The 20,044-nt window shown below is 39.4% G+C and overlaps 1 long non-coding RNA gene across 2 annotated transcripts in view; it reads right to left on the bottom strand.

The window, feature by feature from the left end:
* Positions 1-20,044, bottom strand: part of LOC109380895 (uncharacterized) — a 270,700-nt gene that overhangs the window by 13,238 nt on the left and 237,418 nt on the right. For both annotated transcript variants that reach the window (XR_002123579.1, XR_002123580.1), the window contains exons 2-4: positions 12,829-12,924; positions 5,926-6,041; positions 4,713-4,840 (exon numbers count right to left, since the gene is read on the bottom strand). This is a non-coding gene — a long non-coding RNA (uncharacterized LOC109380895). The remainder of the gene's footprint in view (positions 1-4,712; positions 4,841-5,925; positions 6,042-12,828; positions 12,925-20,044) is intronic.

The following is a 20,044-nucleotide window of genomic DNA, read 5'->3' as shown; positions in this document are numbered from 1 at the left end:
CAAGGGCTTCTGCCAGACTGACCCCCCAAAACACAGGCAGTTACAAGACAAACTTTTTAGTAACTAATCAGTTACAAGACAAACTTTTCCCCTCTCCTCCTTGCCTTCCTGTCTTGCTGTCCTCCCTCCCTTACTCTCTAAGGAGGAAGGGAGAACTTTACTAGACCTGTACCGACAACAAACACAGGTTGCTTTGGGGCCTTCTCCTATCAGATTAGCCACCTGACCCATCCCCTTAAGGCTATCCTCAGAGCTTTCCACCGCTGGTTTTGAGGCTGCCTTTATTGTATGGTGTATTTTTAGTTATTCATTAATTTGTTAATCACAACATTTTTACATATGTGTCATAAAGGAGTATACATCCATTTTTGCCCTTCCCAGGCCTAATACATTAATTTATTCATTTAGTCATTCATGAAATATTGCTGATTTCCTATTTGTATAAGGTCCTGCTACAAGCTGGGAAGATAAAGACTAGGGCAGTGATTCTTGGCCTTGGTGATCCTCATAGTCACCTGAGAATCTTAAAAAATTACAGATGCCTGGGCTCCACTCCCCAGGGATTCTGATTTAATTATCCTGGGGCAGAGCCCGAGCATCAGTGATTTTTTTTTAAAGCTCTCTGGGTGATTCTACAGTGCAGCGAGGATTGAGAGCCATGAGAAAACAAAAGCAGAAATAGCTTGGACAAAAATTAAACGGCATGAATTTCCTAAAAGATCCAGAGAGAGAGAGAGTACTGTGGGAGCCCACGCCCTTCGCCTGCACAAAACGGAGGACCCTTCAACCTCTGCTCAGTTCCGCAACACTTAAGCCACAGCTCAGGTGGGAGATGCGTCACATCTGTCACAAGCTGAGCAAAGAGAGGGTGACAGTATAGTTAAGTTTTTCTCAGCGGAACAATAGCAATACCCCGTTTCTCTAGTGAAAGTGCACAGTGATATGAGAAATGTTCAGCGAGAGCCCACCCAAGCTCAGAGGTCAGAACACTTTGCAAGAGATGATTTAGAAGCAAGACCGTACACCTCTGATATTCTTATGGCTGGATGAGGGCAACAGTTTACACATCCGGGGACATCGCTGCAGTACTATAGAAGTGACAGACTGTTTGTCGAGATCAGAGTAAGGGGAAAGGAAAAAGCTTAGGACATCCCCGTGGTCGGAGCATCTTTGAGATCCTAAGATATGATGTGGAGTTAAAAGCATGAGAAGGCTGCAAACTTGGCCCCTTCACATTCCCCCAGGCACTAAGAAATCCTGTCTGGCCCTTTTCTGCTCCATCACAGGGAGGCCTGCCCTCTCCATCCTTCAGTGCACAGGCTTAAGGCTAGATTGGACTATGTGGAGAGACTGCTGAGAATGAGCCTTTCCTCCCACGGAAACTGGCTACTGATTGATGCCCAAGTGGATGCTTTGTGCTGTGGGGTTAAGGCTCATTGCTTCTTTTTCTCCGCAGAAAATTCCCTTCTAGTGTTAGCATAGTGAGAAAATACTATAGTAAGTGGAGAAAGCCTGGGGCAAGGAGCAGATGTCAGCGAAAGCTGCATCTTCCTGTTTCTCCAGAAGGGGGACCCTACGACAAGCGCTAGGGCGAGAGGCAGCCGGGATGATTATGCAACGCTCAGGGCGCATGCTCCGGTCCGGTAACTACCCAGCCCGCGCGCGGATGCTGACGCAGGCCTGAGTCGGGGATGAGGCACATCTGGGGGGCCCAGTGGCCCATTTCCCCAAAGGGGAGGACGGACTCTTATTAGGATTCTGCATCCTTCCCGTGAAACCCTGGAAACGGCTCAGTAGTTAGTTCTTCTGGTTGACTTGCTGCTGCGTACAGCTGTCAGCTGCCTGTGAACCGGGTAAAGCTAGCTCAGTGCTCCTGTTTGCTTTTCAAGAGGGGCTGTCCTGATTTTTTCCCTTTTTTTCCTTCCTTCTTTTTTTTTTTAGGCTAAATAATAATAGTTATTATAGGCACCCTTTCCCGAGCAGTTCCTATATGCCTTCGCTGAGCTAGGTGCTTGATGTGCGTAGTGTATCTTTTTCTATCCGCGTTTTCTGTCCTCCCATCATGCAGCTAGTGGTACCACCAGCGCCTTACATCAGACCTTGCTGCGGTGTTAAATACAGCTTGTTTTTCAAAGGGAGAGAGGGAGGTAGAGAGGAAATCAACTTCTCTCCAAATTTACTGGATTTATCAACAAAGACCTTGAGTTTAGCAAACGAACAGGAAATTAAATATCGCCTGATTTTCTTCTTTTGAAATCAATTATATCTTGCTGCTATTTGACCATTTAAGGTGTGTGTGTGTGTGTGTGTGTGTGTGTGTGTGTGTGTGTGTGGTTTTGTTTAAAATTTCCGTCAAATATGTTGGTGGTCTTTTTTGATACCATATTCTAAAGATAGATAGATACTTGTTAAAAGGGAGAGAAAGAGTAGTACGGATTTTTTATGATAGGTAATAGGGCTGCTTTTTAAACCCCTTTTCTTTCTTAATTATGTCATAAGGGAAATCATTAAATTATTTTTTAAAAAATAAGAAAGAGGTCAAAACCCAGCTTACTTCATTGAAGGCATGTTGACTAGAAAACGTGGAATATAGAAATCTGGGGAAAAAAAGAAGATACAATTCACCCTTACTTCTTTTACCTAGTGATAATTGTTATTTAATTCAGTGTATAAACTGATGACCTTTTTTCTGATGTTACATATGCTAGGCTGCAAAGTGTTACAATATTATACATACTGATTAAAAATCTATTGTTTTCCTCATTTAATATATTGTGATAATTTTTAATGCTTGCATAAGGATCTCTTATGTGTCATATAACTGTAGCGTAATATATTCAGTAAGTAACATAAGGATGAACATTAAAGCTATTTCCATTTTCCTTTTCCACAATGGTAAACATCACTGGCATAATAATTTTTATATACATTTCTATTTCCTTAGGAAAAGCCTTAGAAGAGAAATTGAAGATCAACGGATATTTTAAAGTACTCAGAGTGTGTTTGCAAATGCCCTTCTAGAAGCATTGTGCCAATTTGTATTTTCACGAACAATTATGAGCCAACACTGGTATAATTCCTTTTTGTATTCTTTGCCAATTTTATGCATTACAAGTAATATTTCATTGTTCTAATTTGTATTCCTCTGCCATTTTCTTTTGAATTTCTCAAATTTCCTTCCCAACGGGCTTAGATTCTAATGTAAGCAACAAAGGATAAGAGTGTGTAGCAGCCAAAGAAACAAGACATGCAGTGGGAGACAATGGCATTTAAGACATTTGAGATTTGATGAAACAATAACCCTTGAATAGACGGATGCTTTTATAGACACAGGACCCTTACTGGGAAAGATTCACAACCAAGTAAATTAGAAAGGGACTGTGCATGGGGATCCAGGTTGGAATGATTCTAAATTTGGTTATTTAACTTTAATAACTAAAAGACTCACCGTGGTCAGAAAGATTAAACAGGAGAATTCTGGTGATTTTTGTTTCCAAGATAGCATAATATAAGGCAAGATTTTAGCATGAGGGAAAGAGATGACCGTTGAGAAGTCTTTCTTCACCTCATGATTCAAACTCCATAACTGGTGTGTGCTTACAGGTGTGCACATGTCATCTCGTGGTGTGCATATGTGCATAGCTGGGTGTGCATGTCTGCAGATGTCACCCCTCCTTATTTTAACTGAGTGTGAGACAAGAGTTTGTGGTAGGAAAGAAACCATTAGAAGATAGCTCTGCTTTGGGGAAGCAAGTCAATTTGCTGAACCACTAATTTACTGAAAAACAATTTGCCAAATACCCAATTTGCAAAATTTGGGGGATGTTTAAAAAGTTTTAGTTTCATCCACACCAGCCCTCTGCTTTCCCTCGGCCTGTCTCAAAGGTTTGCCTAGTCTGTTTTTTTTAGAGAGGTAGGTCAAGTTCAGAGGGAAGGGCAAGGAGAGGTAGAGGTAGGGGCAGGAACTAAGCTAAAACTTATAAACAAACCCCCCTCATGAGTCAAAAATTGGTTGCTCATGAAGTGAATTTTAGGGAATTGGCTTTCAACAGATTGGCCCAGAGCCCCGCTTTGGCACCTTCTTCTAGAACTACAGAGGGTGCCAAAAAATGTATACACATTTTAAGAAAGGATACCTGTATTAAAATTGTAATACTCAATAGATACTGATAATAAAAGATGAATACAAGTCATGTTTGACTTCTGCAATTACAAGAGGTGCTCAAAGTGGTTACCATCAGCATCCAGACACTTCTGATTATGGGGAACTACTGCTTGAGCACTGTTGACCAAAGTGTTCACTTGTATACATTTTTTTGGCACCCCCAGCATCTTTCTTTCCTTTTCCAACCCTTCCTCACCTAAGGTTGTACGTCACCTAGACCTTGAGATTGCACTAATCATAAGTGTAATCCTACCACTTGCTTCAGGACATAAAGATTGAATTAAATGCTTATATGGAATCTTAGAGAACCTTTCACAGTCCACAAGATCATGATCTGTAAACAGCTTCCGTTACCTATTCCAACCTGCTGTCCAGCCTTAGTGAGCCCCGTTGTTGGATAGAGAGCACCCCCATTTCTCACCCTGATGATCTTTTTCCAAAGCCCTTTATAGCCCTGCTAATCAGCCTTCTGCTCCCCATCACCAAAATAAATAAATAGACACATACATACATACATACATACATACATACATACATACATACATACTAGTCACTGCTGCCTCCAGTTGTTTCTGCCCCTGGGGTGAATTACTAGATGTTGGATCCATGGCTCGACAGAGACCTTTGAAAGCTTGGAGATTAGCGAGAAGGACAGGGGCCTCTCAGTAATCTGGCCTGTGGAGGAGAGACAAAGGGATGAGCAGACATTTTGCACTGGGATTAGTTTCCTCAGTTTTCTCATGAATTTTCATAAAAGTACATCTTCTCAGCCAACTTACATTTTAAAAGCCCTCTTCTACTATCATAGCCTTGATATATGCTAGACTGCAAGGAGAATTAAGGTGATGGGGATGGTGAGAAGGGTAAGCTCAAGATAAAAGCTGTCCCTACCACACACTGGGTCATAGCAAATATTGGTTAAGCTCACATTATTTGCAGCACACCATTATGGTCTCTGTATGGGAAATGCAACTTTGTTACAGTTTCAGGGTATAGGGGCATAAAAATGTACTTATAAAAACTTCAATACAAGGTGTTATGTGCTACATGGTAAGGAATCAGAATAGTCATAAACTTGGCTGGGACTCCAAGGATGTTGGCAGAGTGGCATAAGAAGCAAAAATCTGAGCCAAGTGCTGAAATGACTAAGAAAGATGGAAGAGCTAGAAGACAGTGTCAAGGGCGCATTAACATATGGCCTGAAGTTTAAAAGAAGAGATATAATTGAGTAATGGATGCAGAACACTTTCATCTATCACGTTGGAAATCTAGCAGGTGACTATTTAAAGCCAACTGTATAGAATTCTAGAGCTAGGAATAATTTATCTGCTGTGGACCAAGCATGAAAATACATTAAATATGTAGCCTTTTGAAGAATCTTATTGCCACATTTACAGATATAGGTAGATATTTAGGAATTGTGAATTGAGGCAGAGCATAACATAATAAATGGGTAGGAAACCATTCGTGTTTCTTTTTTTTATCCTCATTCTGCCCAACAGAAGGAACAATTTCACGCTTAACAAAAGGCAGCGTCACCCCTGATCTATGAACCATTTTATTTCATATACAACTTACTGTTATAACTTTGTCTACTGCTTGTTTGGGAAAAGGCCTTTCATATCTCACTCACTGCCGAGCAATCCAATTTTCTTGTAATATCCATCTGGTGTTTATATCCATCTCTTGAAATGTAGGGGCTATTAGAATTAGATTACAAATATTCCATGTAGAATGGAGCTGAGATGCATGTAACTCACAGAGAGACAGAGAGGCAGAAGCTATGCTCTGAGGTCCTGGATGGTGGTGACCTTCAGCCTGACATTCAGCAGGGCCCCGGACCCACTCCGATGCAGACTCTGTGGTTAGTTTCTCTCTGGAATCACCAGAATAGCTGGATGGATTATACTGTGTCATTTCAGAACACCCACCTCAACCCTTATTCCGTTATTTATTGACAATAGAACTTCTTTTTTAGAGAGGAATAAATGTTTTTATTCTGATTAGAAATAAAGCTTGAAGGAAAGTGGTTGGGAATGCTGACATTTCTCTAAGCTCACACTTGGCTCTACAAGGTGGGCATCAGAACTGTCCAAGGGGGCCGGCCGAGTGGCGCGTTGTTTCAAAGCTGGCTTGGGACGCCAGAGGGCCCCGGTTCGGATCCCACACATAAGGGCCAGTGACACTGCCCTCTACAGCTAAGATGCTGAACAACAGCTCGACCTGGGCCTGGGCAGCTGTGAGTCGCCGGTGACAGCATAGTGCAACCCCTGCTGCAGTGGGTTGCCATGGGCTACCATATGTAGCCAGCAGCCAGTGTGAACGGCCAGCAGCCACTGTGAGCGGCCGTCCAGAAGCCGGCGACTGATCTGCCTCGCCCGGGAAGAGCGCAATGATGGTGCCAACTTGGGCCAGTGAAGCAACGTCCTCCACAACTAGACTGAAGAACAAAACGACAGCAACTTGTCTGTTCCCCTTTCCCCAATTCCCCAGCACTGTTCCCCTTCCCCCAATTCCCCCATAAAAAAAAATCTTAAAAAAAAAACAAAAAAGAACTGTCCAAGAACAGGTTTCCATGCAGGAAAAACAGCTCAAGGGCAGATGCCGTGGGCAGCACATGGGAGGAGGGAGGACAGGCTGGAGGTCCCCATGCCCTCCGGGCACTGGGCACTGGGCACTGGGACCAGGACCTGGCTGGCCTCCTTCACTCTCTACTGTCTATGTCCAAGTATATAACACTTTCTAGGAATTCGGTATACACAAGTATACTAAGGCCCAAACTACTGAAACTCTAATTATTTAGCATTAATAATTTGAGTCTTAAAGTTTTTAGTTTGTGAAGAACTATATCAGTTTGTATCTGAAAATCAAGTGTTTTTCTTTCAAGTCAGGTACTAATGCTGCCCATGTACCTGCCAGCCCTCCATCAAGAGTGACGTGTTGAAACAAGAAGTATCATCCCATTATAGAATGACGGCATCATCTGGTAGGAAGGGAGCTTCAAGGTCACCTGGTGCAGCCTCCAAGCTGATACAAGAATTCTCCTTACAACCTGCCTATCAGGGAGCCTTCCAGTCTCTGCATATTCATCCTGACCCAGGATGTCTAAAACCTAGAGAAAAGCCATTGTGCTGATCAATAGCCTCAATTGTAAAAAAAGTTTTTGTTATTTTGAGTCAAAATCTATACCTTTGTATAACTTTGGTTTGATAGGTTCCCCTCTAGTGACCCAGATAACGATGCGCCTCCTCTGACATCAGAGCCTTTGTCTAAAAGTCAGCCATAAAATACAGCATTGGATTAAGTTTCCAGAGTGCCAAATTTGCTCCTTAGTTCTGCTGCAAATCAAATTGTGACCTGTACTTAAATTCAATTAGCCTTTTCCTAAGGATTTCTTTTCTTTTTTTTTTCTTGATGGTGAGTTTCTTTTTAAAAATCTGCATCTTTACATTTCAAGTGGAAATTTTTTTTTAGCAAATTAAAATACAGTATTTTATTTTAAATTGGGAGGTATGGTTAACTCTTACTTTTTATTATGGAAAATTTCAAACGTATAAAAGAGTTGGTGTAATGGAATAATGAATGTCCCTTGTAGTCAACAGCCAGCTGCAAAATGTCAACTTATGATAAATCTTATTTCATCTTTATCCTCACTTAGTTTCCCTCATTTCTAGATCTGTTTTAAAACAAATACCAGATACCTTACAAAATCATTCATTGTGATTTACAGTTTCTCTAAACTATAAGGACTCTGACTGTAACAACGCAATACCACTATTTCTCTCCAAATTAAAAACTATTCCTAAATATCTTAAACTATACAGGCAGTGCTCACATTTCTCCAACATACGCTCTCTCTATCTGCTTGTTTGAATCAGGATGCAAATAAGGGCCTACCATGACAATTAGTTCTAAGTCTCCTTTAATCTATAGGCACCCCCAGCTATCTCATTCTTTTTTCCTTACAATTTTATTTGTTAAAAACTAAGTTAAATGTAATTAGCGTACAATGGATAACTTTGTGAATTTGTGCTGGGGTTTTTTTGTTGGTTTTTTTTTTTTCATTTGCACCAGTGTATCTTTGCATTCATGTCATTTAAGTGGAACTTATGGATCAAAGGATAATGAATATGTAATTTCTCAAAATATTGTCAAATATTACAATATTGTCTCCACTTTGCATTCCCACCATCCCTGACAGGCATTAAACTGATGACGCTGGAGGTTGCTAAAGCTATAAAATTATAGAATAAGTATTTGGTGAGATCTCCCATGTTTCTATGCATCTTCTCTTTTCCAGGCTGAACTTATTCTGCTTCTTGCACATTTGATAAATATATCTTCTATGTCTGCAGCCATTAATAAGATTCTTAAAGAGGAGTAGATTAAGACACCTTGACAAGTACCAGAACACTTCCTTCCAGGCTGACATTGGCTGAGCATGTTGAATTTATCTAAATGCCCATCTGTCATCTCTCCATCCCGCTATTATGAGATTGTATCCAGTGAGAATAAAATTAAAATAAGCTCGTTGTCTATGTATTTCCCCTAAAAGACAGTGCAGTATACTAGTTAAGGTAGTAACCACTGAACTCAGATTCCTTGAGCTTGTATCTTGTCTTCATCACTTAATAACTGTGTTCCATTGGTACAGTTATTTAAACCTCTGTGCCTCCATTTCACCATTTACTATGTGGAGATTTTAATAGTACCTGTTGTGATGATTATAAAAGACAATACACATAAAGCATTTTAAACAGCACCCCAATGGTAGTAAGTCTTCTAAAAATGTTGGTTCTTAAATGAAAGCTACTAATCTGATAATAAAGTCCCCAAAATTAAAGTCATTTGGCAATAATTATTCTTATTGAATGTGTCTTGTCTCCTATAAATCACAATTTCCTTCCCGAAATACTTTCAAGGTGACTAGAATTATTTTTTTAAGGTTTTTTCCTGGGATTTACACACACTTATCGCTAGTCCCTGAAATCCATCGATAGTCTCTGGAAATTTTACCAGTTAGTATTAGGTTCAGCTGCATAACAGATACTCCAAAGTAACATAATCATATAGGAGTGTTTTTTTAGTTTTTAGGGGTTTTCTCTCTGAAATAAAAGATGTCTGGAGGTAGACAGTTCAGAGTTGAGTATGATGGTTCCATGGATTCATCAAGAATCCAGGTTTCAATCTTTATTTTTCACTGTTTTCAGCATATAACTGCTGTCCTGTGGACTATGGTGTAGTCTAAGATGGCTTTATTACAGGATGGCAGTAGTCGGAGCAGCAAAGAGACAAAAGGGCTATTCTTCCCAGAGAAGTCATTTCAAGTCAACCATGAAGTTACGTTAACACCTGCTCTTATATGTAATTGACCAGGGTATAATCACATGGCTGTAACAAACGATACGAGGAAAAGAAGACTAGTTATTGGGGTAAGCAACTAAATGTCTCTTCCACAACATTTTTGCATCTTTTGACACCTTGCTTATTCTCCATGTCTCATGATAAATTACCAATAGAGATGCTGGGGTTACATGAGCAACTTACTATAAGAACCTGGGACAACATTTCTCCAAACTGTAGAACCTAGGCGACCCTAGCATTATAGTGGGTGCTGGAGTTATGAAAATGAATAAAATAGGGCCATGCTGTCATCTTTTTAGAAACACTACACTGTATGGGTCTGTAAAAATCCATTCTTCTTTATGCACTGAATCTTTTTTGGGGGGGGGGTTCAAAATCCTTCTCCTGCTGCACTAGTTTCTTAAACTGCTTTATTATGAAGCTATTTCAAGATTGTATTACTAGAATATTCCTTATGAGCTGTCTTTACTTTTTAAAACCTCCAGTTAATCTGTGGATTGTGTTAATCCGCTGCATTTCCCTCCTAGTTTATTACAAACACTAAGCCGACATGCTTACTTTCTCCCCACGTTCTTTACTATTTCACTTCACCTCACATTTCTTCCCAGTTGCTCAGACCTACCTCCACAATAGTAATTTTCTCCATTTTTCTACCTTTTGAAAGGCAAGCCTAGTGACAAAGTAAGTTAAGGATTTCTCAGAAGACCTGCATTGATCAGAAAGAATCTTTCTGCCAATATTCAGATGATAGAAATTTAAAATTCAGCTTTGACCATGATTCGTTACACTGTCTGCACACACAAAAAACGGGAAAAAACCACCACTGTGTGCATGGGGTTAAAAAAAAATCAGACCAAATGATTGTTATGCAATAATGTATTAATAATAGATGGTATAATGAACCAAAAAAATGAGCTTAGCAAAACTCCCAGGTACTTTTCATAAAATAATTTCCATGGTCTGCTTTACCTATGAAGAATGGGACACCATGTCCCACAGTTACTGGGGGTGGAGAGGTGGCACAGATCTAAGGACTGGAACAGGGACTCTGTGCTTGGCTCTCCACCTCGCCAAACTCCTTGCCCTTTCCCCCATTAGAGTATTTATGTGTCTGTGGGAAGGAGCCCGAGAGCCTTATTATGCTCCACGGACAGAATTCCCATGACCCTGAGCTCTCCCCAGCAAGCACGCACGGGAGCCCCATGACAGCTGTAGATGTTCAGCTCCTGGGAAGACTGGCTGAGTTTCTGTTTTGCATTTGAATGGCGGAGTAGGAGTGCACATAGCAAACTGTATGGGAACTAGTTGCTGTGTTTCCTGGCTACTTTATCTAGTGATACAGTCCTGAGGTTCACCAGGGAATGAAATTGATCTTGAGGTCCAAGCTTGGCACAAGTCACAATCAACATATGGGCGAGAGATCACACAGCTACAAAAGGGAAACCTGGCGGCTCGCTTCTCACGCCAAATCCGGTGCTCTTCCACATAGCAGGGTTTGGCACCGACTTAGGCTGTCATCAGGCCCTGCAAGGAGTTGTAGCATATGCCCTTAAGATTTCTGAGTATGAATTTATGTGTTAAACTAAATGACATAGGACAGGTCATGGAGAGCACAGCAGAACTGTAGCTGGAGTTTCATAAGGACTCTGGATTGGATATCAGAAATACGAGACTGCAACACCCCCAGAGGAAGGATCATTAGGGCATTTGTATTAAGTGGCATTGCTGACATGTGCCAGAAATGCTGCTAACAGCCCTTGGCATGAGGAAGATAATGGGGGTGAAACGGATCCATTCAATGGGAAGCCAAAATAATCACGCTCTTATTAGATTTCCTTTGTAACTTTATCTTGAATGCATTTCTCTTCCCACTAGCCAACATGGCATTTGTAGAGGTGTATTACTCACACATAGCTTTCTGTGAACACTCAAACTGGACCACCCAAAAGAAGTGTCTTTTGTGAAATCCAGGGAGCACCACCATAAAAACACTCTATCTCCGGGGTTGCAAGGAGACCTATTCCCCCACAAACTATGCACCTTACAGAAGGGTCCTTTCTGTCATCTCTAGTTGAGAACAGTTGCCTCTAAAATGTACCATGTGGAAAAGGAGTTAGATTTTTTTTTTTGAATAATGTTATTTATTACTTTTTATTGAAGCATGTAATTGATACACAACAGTTGATTTGTTTTAAGCCCCAAACGGAGCCAGTGCAAAATTAATAATGAAAATAATAAAATAGGTATGTATGTAATGACAATCACTGGCAGACTATTTCAAGATCAGAAGTAATCTTCATACGTGTTATTATTTCTATAACTGCACTTAAATCATTACCAGGTACCATTTGTTTTGTAGTCAGCTTTGAATATGTGACCATATAGGGTCGAAAATAAGGTAGTCCTTCAAAAGTTAAGGGGAATAAATGTGCAAGAAATTAGTTAGCTTACCTAAATGTGCATTAAATGGCACTCTTTTGTCAGTGAAATGGAGACACGGGCTCAGAATAATTGGAAAAAACTTATTAAGTTGAAAAAATAATTTTAAGTACATTATATTTTCATTTAAAATTGGGCACTCATTAATTAATTAGTTAATTAACTGAGGCTGCTCCTTGGAGATTCACAGTTCCTTCTTTCACTTTTTCCAAGGTATTCTTCCCATGCCTGTGTATTTTAGCATAGCATCCACCAAGATATTTAAAGTCCACGAGCACTTTAACGTATTGAATGAGAGAACCTCAGAACAGAAAATATCTACAGACTACTTGAATTCATGATATTCATGTATAGCCAGGATGAGTCACCATTTTCAGCTTGTGGTTTATATAAGCAAGATCCCAGCACTTTTTATGTTATGATCCCCCTCAACTGATTTTTGAGTTCCCCACGATATTTTATTAGAAAAGTACCCAGCAGCATTTTATTCAGGTTCCCTCTTACCAATGTATCCAGAAACACTCCGGGCTTACTCATCCCAAAGTGTGCACTCTGTACAAGAATGACAGGTGGTGGGCTGGAGACAGGGAAAACTAGAAAGTCTGGTCAATGACTTAGCAATGCCACCACCAGGCACCATGGCTGGAGACTGGATCTGTATAATGTGCACCAGTGCCCTCTGCCCACATGCAAAGGCTTTCTGGTATACCAGACTAACCGGTGTGATCTACCCTATCCCTTTTCAGGAGTTTCTCCTTTGGAAACTTGATGTCTGTTCTTACCAACAGATCTTTTGGTCATTCAGGATACAAGTTATCAAAGTCCAAATATCAAAGTTCAGTCCCCAGTTCCCTGCTTACCTGAAGCCTCAGGGATTCTTATGCAAACGGATGCAGCCTGCAGCCGTGACTGGAGATCCTGGTCTGTTCTCCCAGGTCAATAAATGTCTCTCCAACCTACATGGGCACAACCAAAAGGGGCTTCAGGTCACCCAGGGCAGGAATGTCAGTCCCAAGGTGATTCAACACAGAAGAGTGCTTATAAAAGGATTCTACCCCACTCAACACATAGTAACACCTGGCATCCCCTTGCTTTGCACAAATTCTAAAAGTCAAGGGTGAAAATATCCCTGGGTCATGTCTGCTCTAACCTTTGGTTTTTTTGGGGTTTTTTTTTTTGTTTTTTAATATTTATTTATTTATTTGTTTGTTTGTTTATTATTTTATTTTTTTTGTAACCTTGGCCAAATCACTGAATTTCTCTGTAGGAATAGACTAGGAATTTTCAAACATCTCTGTTGAATAGATCAGAACTTTTAAAACCTTTTTTTAACCTCAGAGTCTTTTTTTTTTCTTTACCCAAAGTCTTACAAATATGAACTTTTAGCATGATATTCTCGGGTGTTTCTGAACCATAATTTTCTTTTCTAAAGCTAAATTTCAGCACATAACTCTGAATTCCTAATTTGCCTTATATAGAAAACTTAATTCAACTGATTCCTTTTAAATCTAATAAGATTTGGTAACTTCTCAGTCTCTTTGAGTTGAAAATTCAGACATATTCAAGACCACTTCCCTTTTTCTACTTCCTCTTCTGGAGAGGAACATGGTAAAATTCGACATGGTAAAACTGAAGGCAGCCTTTCAAGAAGGGAGGGAGGATAGTTTATAGTTTCACATTTGTATCCCAGTTCTGGCAAATGTTGCAGGATTTGTTCATAGGGTCAACTTCCCCTCTGGACACACAAGGTCATGCTTAGCTTACTCTTCTCTGTTTATTGACCCATCTACTCTTTTCCACCTCCTTTGTTGCCACTTCTAATGTTTTTTCTGAGAGACTCAGAACCCAGGTCTTCATTCCCCATAAGAAGTGGGGTGATGGTTAATTTTATGTGTCAACTTGACTGACCATGAGGTGCCCAGATTAAACATTATTTCTGAGTATGTCTTTAAGGGTATTTCTGGATGGGCTTAGCATTTGAATTGGTGGACTCAGTTAATTAGATTGCCCTCCCCAATGTGAGTTGGCATCAAGCAACCTGTTGAGGGCCTGATAGAACAAAAAGCAAAGAAGGAAGAATTTGACCTTTCTTTTTTTCCTGCCTCACTGCTGAAACTGGAACATCTCATCTTCTCTGTTCCTTGGACTGGGGGTCATACCATTGGATTCCCTGGTTTGCGAGGCCTATGGACTCAGGCTCGGACTGACTTACACCATTGGCCTTCCTAGGTCTCAGCCTCCATAATCATGGGAGCCACATTCTCATAATAAATAAATCTCCATACATGTAATATATATAATATATACATATATGTCTCACATAAAAAATATATATATAATATATAAATCTGTATATATGGAGATTAACATATACACATACATAATTATTATATAATATATTATATTCATATTATAATAATTATTAAAATCATAATAATTATTATATATTATATATGTGTGAATATATTATATTATATACAGCATGTATATTTTATAGATATAGATATAGATATATAGATATATATACACACACAGAACCAGCAAGATATATATTAACATATTATATAGCTTGCTGGTTCTCTTTCTCTAGAGAACCCTGACTAATAAGGTGGATTAAGACTAAAGAGAGACCTAGCCCTTCACTAATCCATTCTCCATAGGACCTTGGCAATTCACCTGACCTCTCTGAGCTTTAGTTTCCTCATTGGTAAAACTAAGAAGTTAGATGATCTCAAAGCATCCCCACTTCTGAAATTCTATGACCTGTGAATTCTGAATGCTCAGGTTCTTGGATTCTCCCAAGTCCTTTAGAGCCATCCCTATAACTCCTCTCCGGTAAATATTAGCACAACCATAGCCATTAGTATTTCTGCAATTTGCATTCAGTTCAAGTGGCCCAAGCACAATAGGCTTGCTGTCACTTATTGTAACCTATTACAGTGCACTCTGGACAGAAAGGCTTTGCCTTCCGCTCTATAATCAACATGAGGTGTTTCAGAGTCAAGGAGAAAGAACCTGGATTCGAGAATGGAAGTGCATTGGAAGCCAGCCAAGCAAGATTTGGATGCTAGCTCCAGCTCTGATATAGACTCTCCAAGTGCCCTTGCTTTAGTCACTCTTCTGTGCCTCATTCTTACCACCTGTAAACTGGACATAACAATACCTCACTACCTGTGTCATAGGATTGTTGTGAAGCACTAAATTCCGGAAGCTGACCAGACCAGACCTACATTCACTTAGTCACCTGCCACCAGACACCATAGCCGTAAAGTCACCCTAGACCAGAAAGCCCCTTATTCTGGTTAGGGAAGTTTGACATCACTGAATAGCTAGAAATCTCATTATTATTCTAGCTTATATTTGTAGCTTAATCCTTTTACTACCTTGAAACATACTCTCTAGCATCCATTTGACATATATGTATATACAGAGGGTGTCAAAAAATGTATACGTATTTTAAGAAAGAAAAATAACTTAAAATTATGCTGATGGTGACCACTTGGAGCACCTCTTGTAATTGCAGAAGTCAAATCTGACTTGTTTTCATCTTTTTTTATTGGTATATATTGAGTATTACAGTTTTAATACAGTTTTTTCCTTTCCTAAAATGTGTATACATTGTTTTGGCACCCTCTGTATATATCACCTAACACATAGGAAAAAATGTAAACTTGCCATTTTTATGCTTACAGTAGTCACTTTTAGAATCTTCACACTTTGTTTATGCTGCTTGTTCCTCTTTGAAGGCCTTTTTCTTCAATGCATAATTATCCAGCAAAATCCCCACATTTTTGTGGATAACAAGTGAATGTTTTGAGCTCCCATGTTTACATATCTCTGATAGTGGTTTCCACACCTACTTTTATTGTGGTTATTTTTGAGGGTGATGTTTTTCTACTACATGTATGCCCCTGGAGGTCACCAGACTATGTCATGTATGTTTTTACACAGTCCCAAAGCAGCTAGCCTACAACACTTCACATATAGGACTCAATAAATATTCAATACATAATTGATAAAGAATTCATAAAAACAGACCCAAGAGCCCAGAAATCATTCCTTGGCTGTGTAACTTGCTAGGTTTTGGCTTGCTCTTTGGTTGAGGCAGGTCAGAGGGTGTTTTCAGATTTGCGTAACATGGGAGTTGTTATGTACCTGATATCATTAAACCCATAGCCCCATCTGCCCCAGAATCCGTCCCATTTCTGAACATGTCTGTTGGGCTGAAAGCAAGCCTTCATAATAGGACTAGACATTTTAATAGACCTTTGGGAAATAAAAGCACTTCTTGAAGGTTATTTTTTTTCCTGAATAAAAGCAGTCTATGCATAGAACAGCTAGAAAATGTGTAGTAATTAGAAAAAAATTATTCTGTTCCCTTGAACTCATAATACTGATAAGTGACATTTATTGAATTTTTATCCTATGCCACATCATCAGATACTTAATCTCATTTAAACTTCACAACGACTGTGTTGCAGGGATCACTACTATCTTAATGTTACACATGAGGAACCTATAAGTTGCTCAGGGTGACACAATTAACAAGTGATGGAATAGATAAGGTGGCCACTAGAGCTCTCAACCTGGACATAAACATTTGAGGAATTTCAAAAGTAAAGATGGTTTCCCTATTCTGGGGCTCTTAACCTTTGGTTTCCAAGATATAAATGGGTAGGAGTTTTCATGGTCACTGTGCAACCTCTATTCAGTTAGCCTTGAACACAGGTCTCTCTCTCTGTCTCTCTCTGTCTCCCCCCCCCCCCCCCCCCCCCCCCCCCCGCCACACACACACACACACACACACACCCAACAGTTTTCTTTTGGGAAAAAATAAAATTGAAAATGAACTTGGTTTTCCCATTTGTCATCAGTTGTCGCCTGAGGAGCTTTCCCAATGCTCAGGAAAAACAGGCCCCTAGGATGTTTCACCAGGGATTTTATGCGCATGAGCCAGGAGTCAGCAGCAGTCACAACCCAAGCAGCTGTTGTCAGGCTGCTCTGCCCAGTGGGGAGCAGGGGCTCCTGGCTTTCCAGTCTTGCTCTGCCAAATGCTTGAGGTACAAGGCCCTTCATACCACTTCTACCTGTGAGGACAGGTGCCCAAAAGTCCATTGGTAAAGCCTCCCACCTAACTAGGGAAGCTGAGAGGCCACTCCAGTCAATCCAGGTGCTGGAGAGCAGTGAGGAAGGGCTGCAGTGGAGGAGGGGACATGGGGGGGGGGCTCCATATTACAGGGAGCGAGGCCCTTCTCCTCAATGTGGCGCACTTTCTATTAAAAGGAACTGCAGGCCGTGAATTCCTATCGATGGAAACGACATACGCACGGCACAGAAAACAAAACGAGCTGTTGAGTCTTCCACAAAAGGACCTCATTGTGACTGAGTGATCTTTAAGCCATCACGCCATGAAAACCTGCTCCCGTCTTGTTCCATCACATAATCCAGCCCCAATGAGCTGGAAGTTGAATGCAGCGTGCCTATTCACTAGACAGCTCAGGAAGATCACTTACATTACAATTGATTTTTCTTTTTACCATTACCTGACAGCTCCATCTGTTACTTAACCATTAAAGGTACAGATTTTTGAGCATTTCATGGGCATTGGCAGCAGTGGGCATTTTCCTGTTGATGCTGCTCTTCAGCATTTTTTTTCTCACTCCAGTTCCTAGGCAGATATCTCTCCCTAAATAACACAGGCGAGGCACACGGTATTGATCGGACTGCAGCATAGAACCCTCCTGAAATGCTGAAAGCTGATGACCGCATCACTGTACTGTACAGTAAAATTTAGGATGGCCTTAGCAAAAGGAGTCAGTCAAGAGTTTCATAAGAGAAGAAATTATAAAAAAGAGTGTTCTTCAGATTTTTCTCTTGCTATAACCCAGTCAGGTCATATTTTATTGGTGTTCATTACTAAGGTAGAGAGTGATAAGTGTGGAAACCATGGAAACATATTGTGGTCAAATTGATGTTGCTTGGAAACCCATGCTGTGGAACACGACACGTTATCCATTAAGCTGCCTCCTGTACTTCTGTCAGAAGGACCTTTTACCTGCTTATTCTAGGTTCAAGTTCAGCCACAACCTCACTGGGAGAGTGAGTGTGCTACCTGAAGTAAAAGGTGGTACAAGTCACTAGGCTTTTTCAGAACTAAGAAAAAGATACCGCAAATTGCACATCACCCTCGATCAATTTTATTCAATTTAATACTTTGTGTTATAAGAAATATTTAAATATTCCTAAATCTTTAGGACATTTACAGCACATCCACATGCTCTGTCTCTTAAACCTAATTATTTGCCACCACTATTTAAACCTTCAAATGAGAATATGCATTGTCAATGTCCTTATAGCCATAAAAATGTTAGATTTCAATATTCTACATGTAAAAAAATAAATCTCAGTAGGCCATTAAATTGTGTAAATTCCCCAAACCTACGAACACATAAAGCCACACCCCACTTCACAGTGCTACAGAAATAGGTTAGATAAAGGATTCCTCTCTTATACATAGTCCTGAAAGTCAAATTTATTTCTTAATTTAATATATGAAGTAAAATATAGCACCAAATAAACATGAACTTTTAGGTAGTTTACATGTAAATGATAGTTTTTAAAATTTGTTACCGCTTTTGTCAGAATCAATGATGCAAGATTCTATGCAATGTTAAGTGAATAAAAGGGGGAATTTTCAAAAGAAATCATCAAATATTATGAACTATGTACAAGGTACATCTTATTCAGGTAATGCCATCTCAGTGGGATATACAGCAAAGCTAGAATTGAAGAGTTTTGGCTACTGCACAAGTCCCACTGAATATTTCCAATCCTACCTCATCATCCTATCATGTAAGATGTGCCAATCTTCTACGCTTAGAGCAAATCAATAATCAGAAGAATGATTCTTCTGTGGTATGGGAGCCCTAACATGTGGCCAAAGTTTGAATATCATTTAAATCAGGCTTCTATAAGCACAGTTGAAATAACATAAACTTTTTTTTTGTATTTTAATAACATCTGTCTTTAAAAAATAGCTACAGAAGGAATACGTGTTCAGTGAAGATAACTTAAAATATGGAAAACTCAAAGAGAAGAAGCAATAGTTACCTTTAATCCAGTACTGATATAAAATCAATTACATTTTGCCATGTACTACTTTTTTTCATTTGTTTATATATTGTTCTACAAAAAAATAGTGTTATATCCTTATATCCTGCATTTAATTATTTGATTCTATTTTGTGAGGATTTTCTCTTATCAGTAAGTATTTTCTGTAACACTGTCAATTTTCTGTAACACTGACTAAACAGAAATCTACAGTAAATGTATAACAGGACTTATATAATCCCTTACACATAAACAAATTCTAGATTTCTTTAAATTGTTCCTTCTATAAATTACGCTAATTGAATATATTTAACTTTGACTTCATCTTTAATTTTTTACTTAGGATAGATCCCCAAAACTACTAGGTCAAAGTGTATGAACATTTCAAAGACCTAGGAAATCTAATTTTAAATGCCCTTTGAAACTTTATTTCAATTTACTTACTCCTCAGAAATGTATAGAAGAGCTCCATACCTGACACCATAGCCAATGCTAGGAGTTATAAATCTTTATCTTTTTGACTTTCACGATTTTTTCAGTTTTCATTCCTTTATTATTAAGATCTTAATGTTTTTTCCTAAGTTTGATGTTTTTAAAAAATCACCTGTATAAATTGTCCGTTCATGCCTTTTAAAAAAATATATATATTTCCTTATAAATGTGTAGGAGCTTTCTGTTAATTCAACATTGTCTGACATGTACCCTCCAGTTTGTCACTTGTCCTTTAATTATGTTAATATTCTACTGAGATACAAAAATCTTCATTATAGCTCATCAAATCTCATTTGTTTTCCTTTGCAATTTCTATCTTCTGCTTTATTCTTCCAAAGGCCTTTCTGAACTTAAAATGTTTGTTCCTATTTGCTAGTAGTTTTTTTTTTTTAAGATTTTTATTGGGGAATTGGGGGGATGGGAACAGTGCTGGGGAATTGGGGGAAGGGGAACAGACAAGTTGCTGTCGTTTTG

This window comes from Hipposideros armiger, unplaced genomic scaffold, assembly GCF_001890085.2.
Source record: "Hipposideros armiger isolate ML-2016 unplaced genomic scaffold, ASM189008v1 scaffold_41, whole genome shotgun sequence".
NCBI classification, from domain to species: domain Eukaryota; kingdom Metazoa; phylum Chordata; class Mammalia; order Chiroptera; family Hipposideridae; genus Hipposideros; species Hipposideros armiger.
This window is presented reverse-complemented; position numbering and strand designations above follow the sequence as displayed.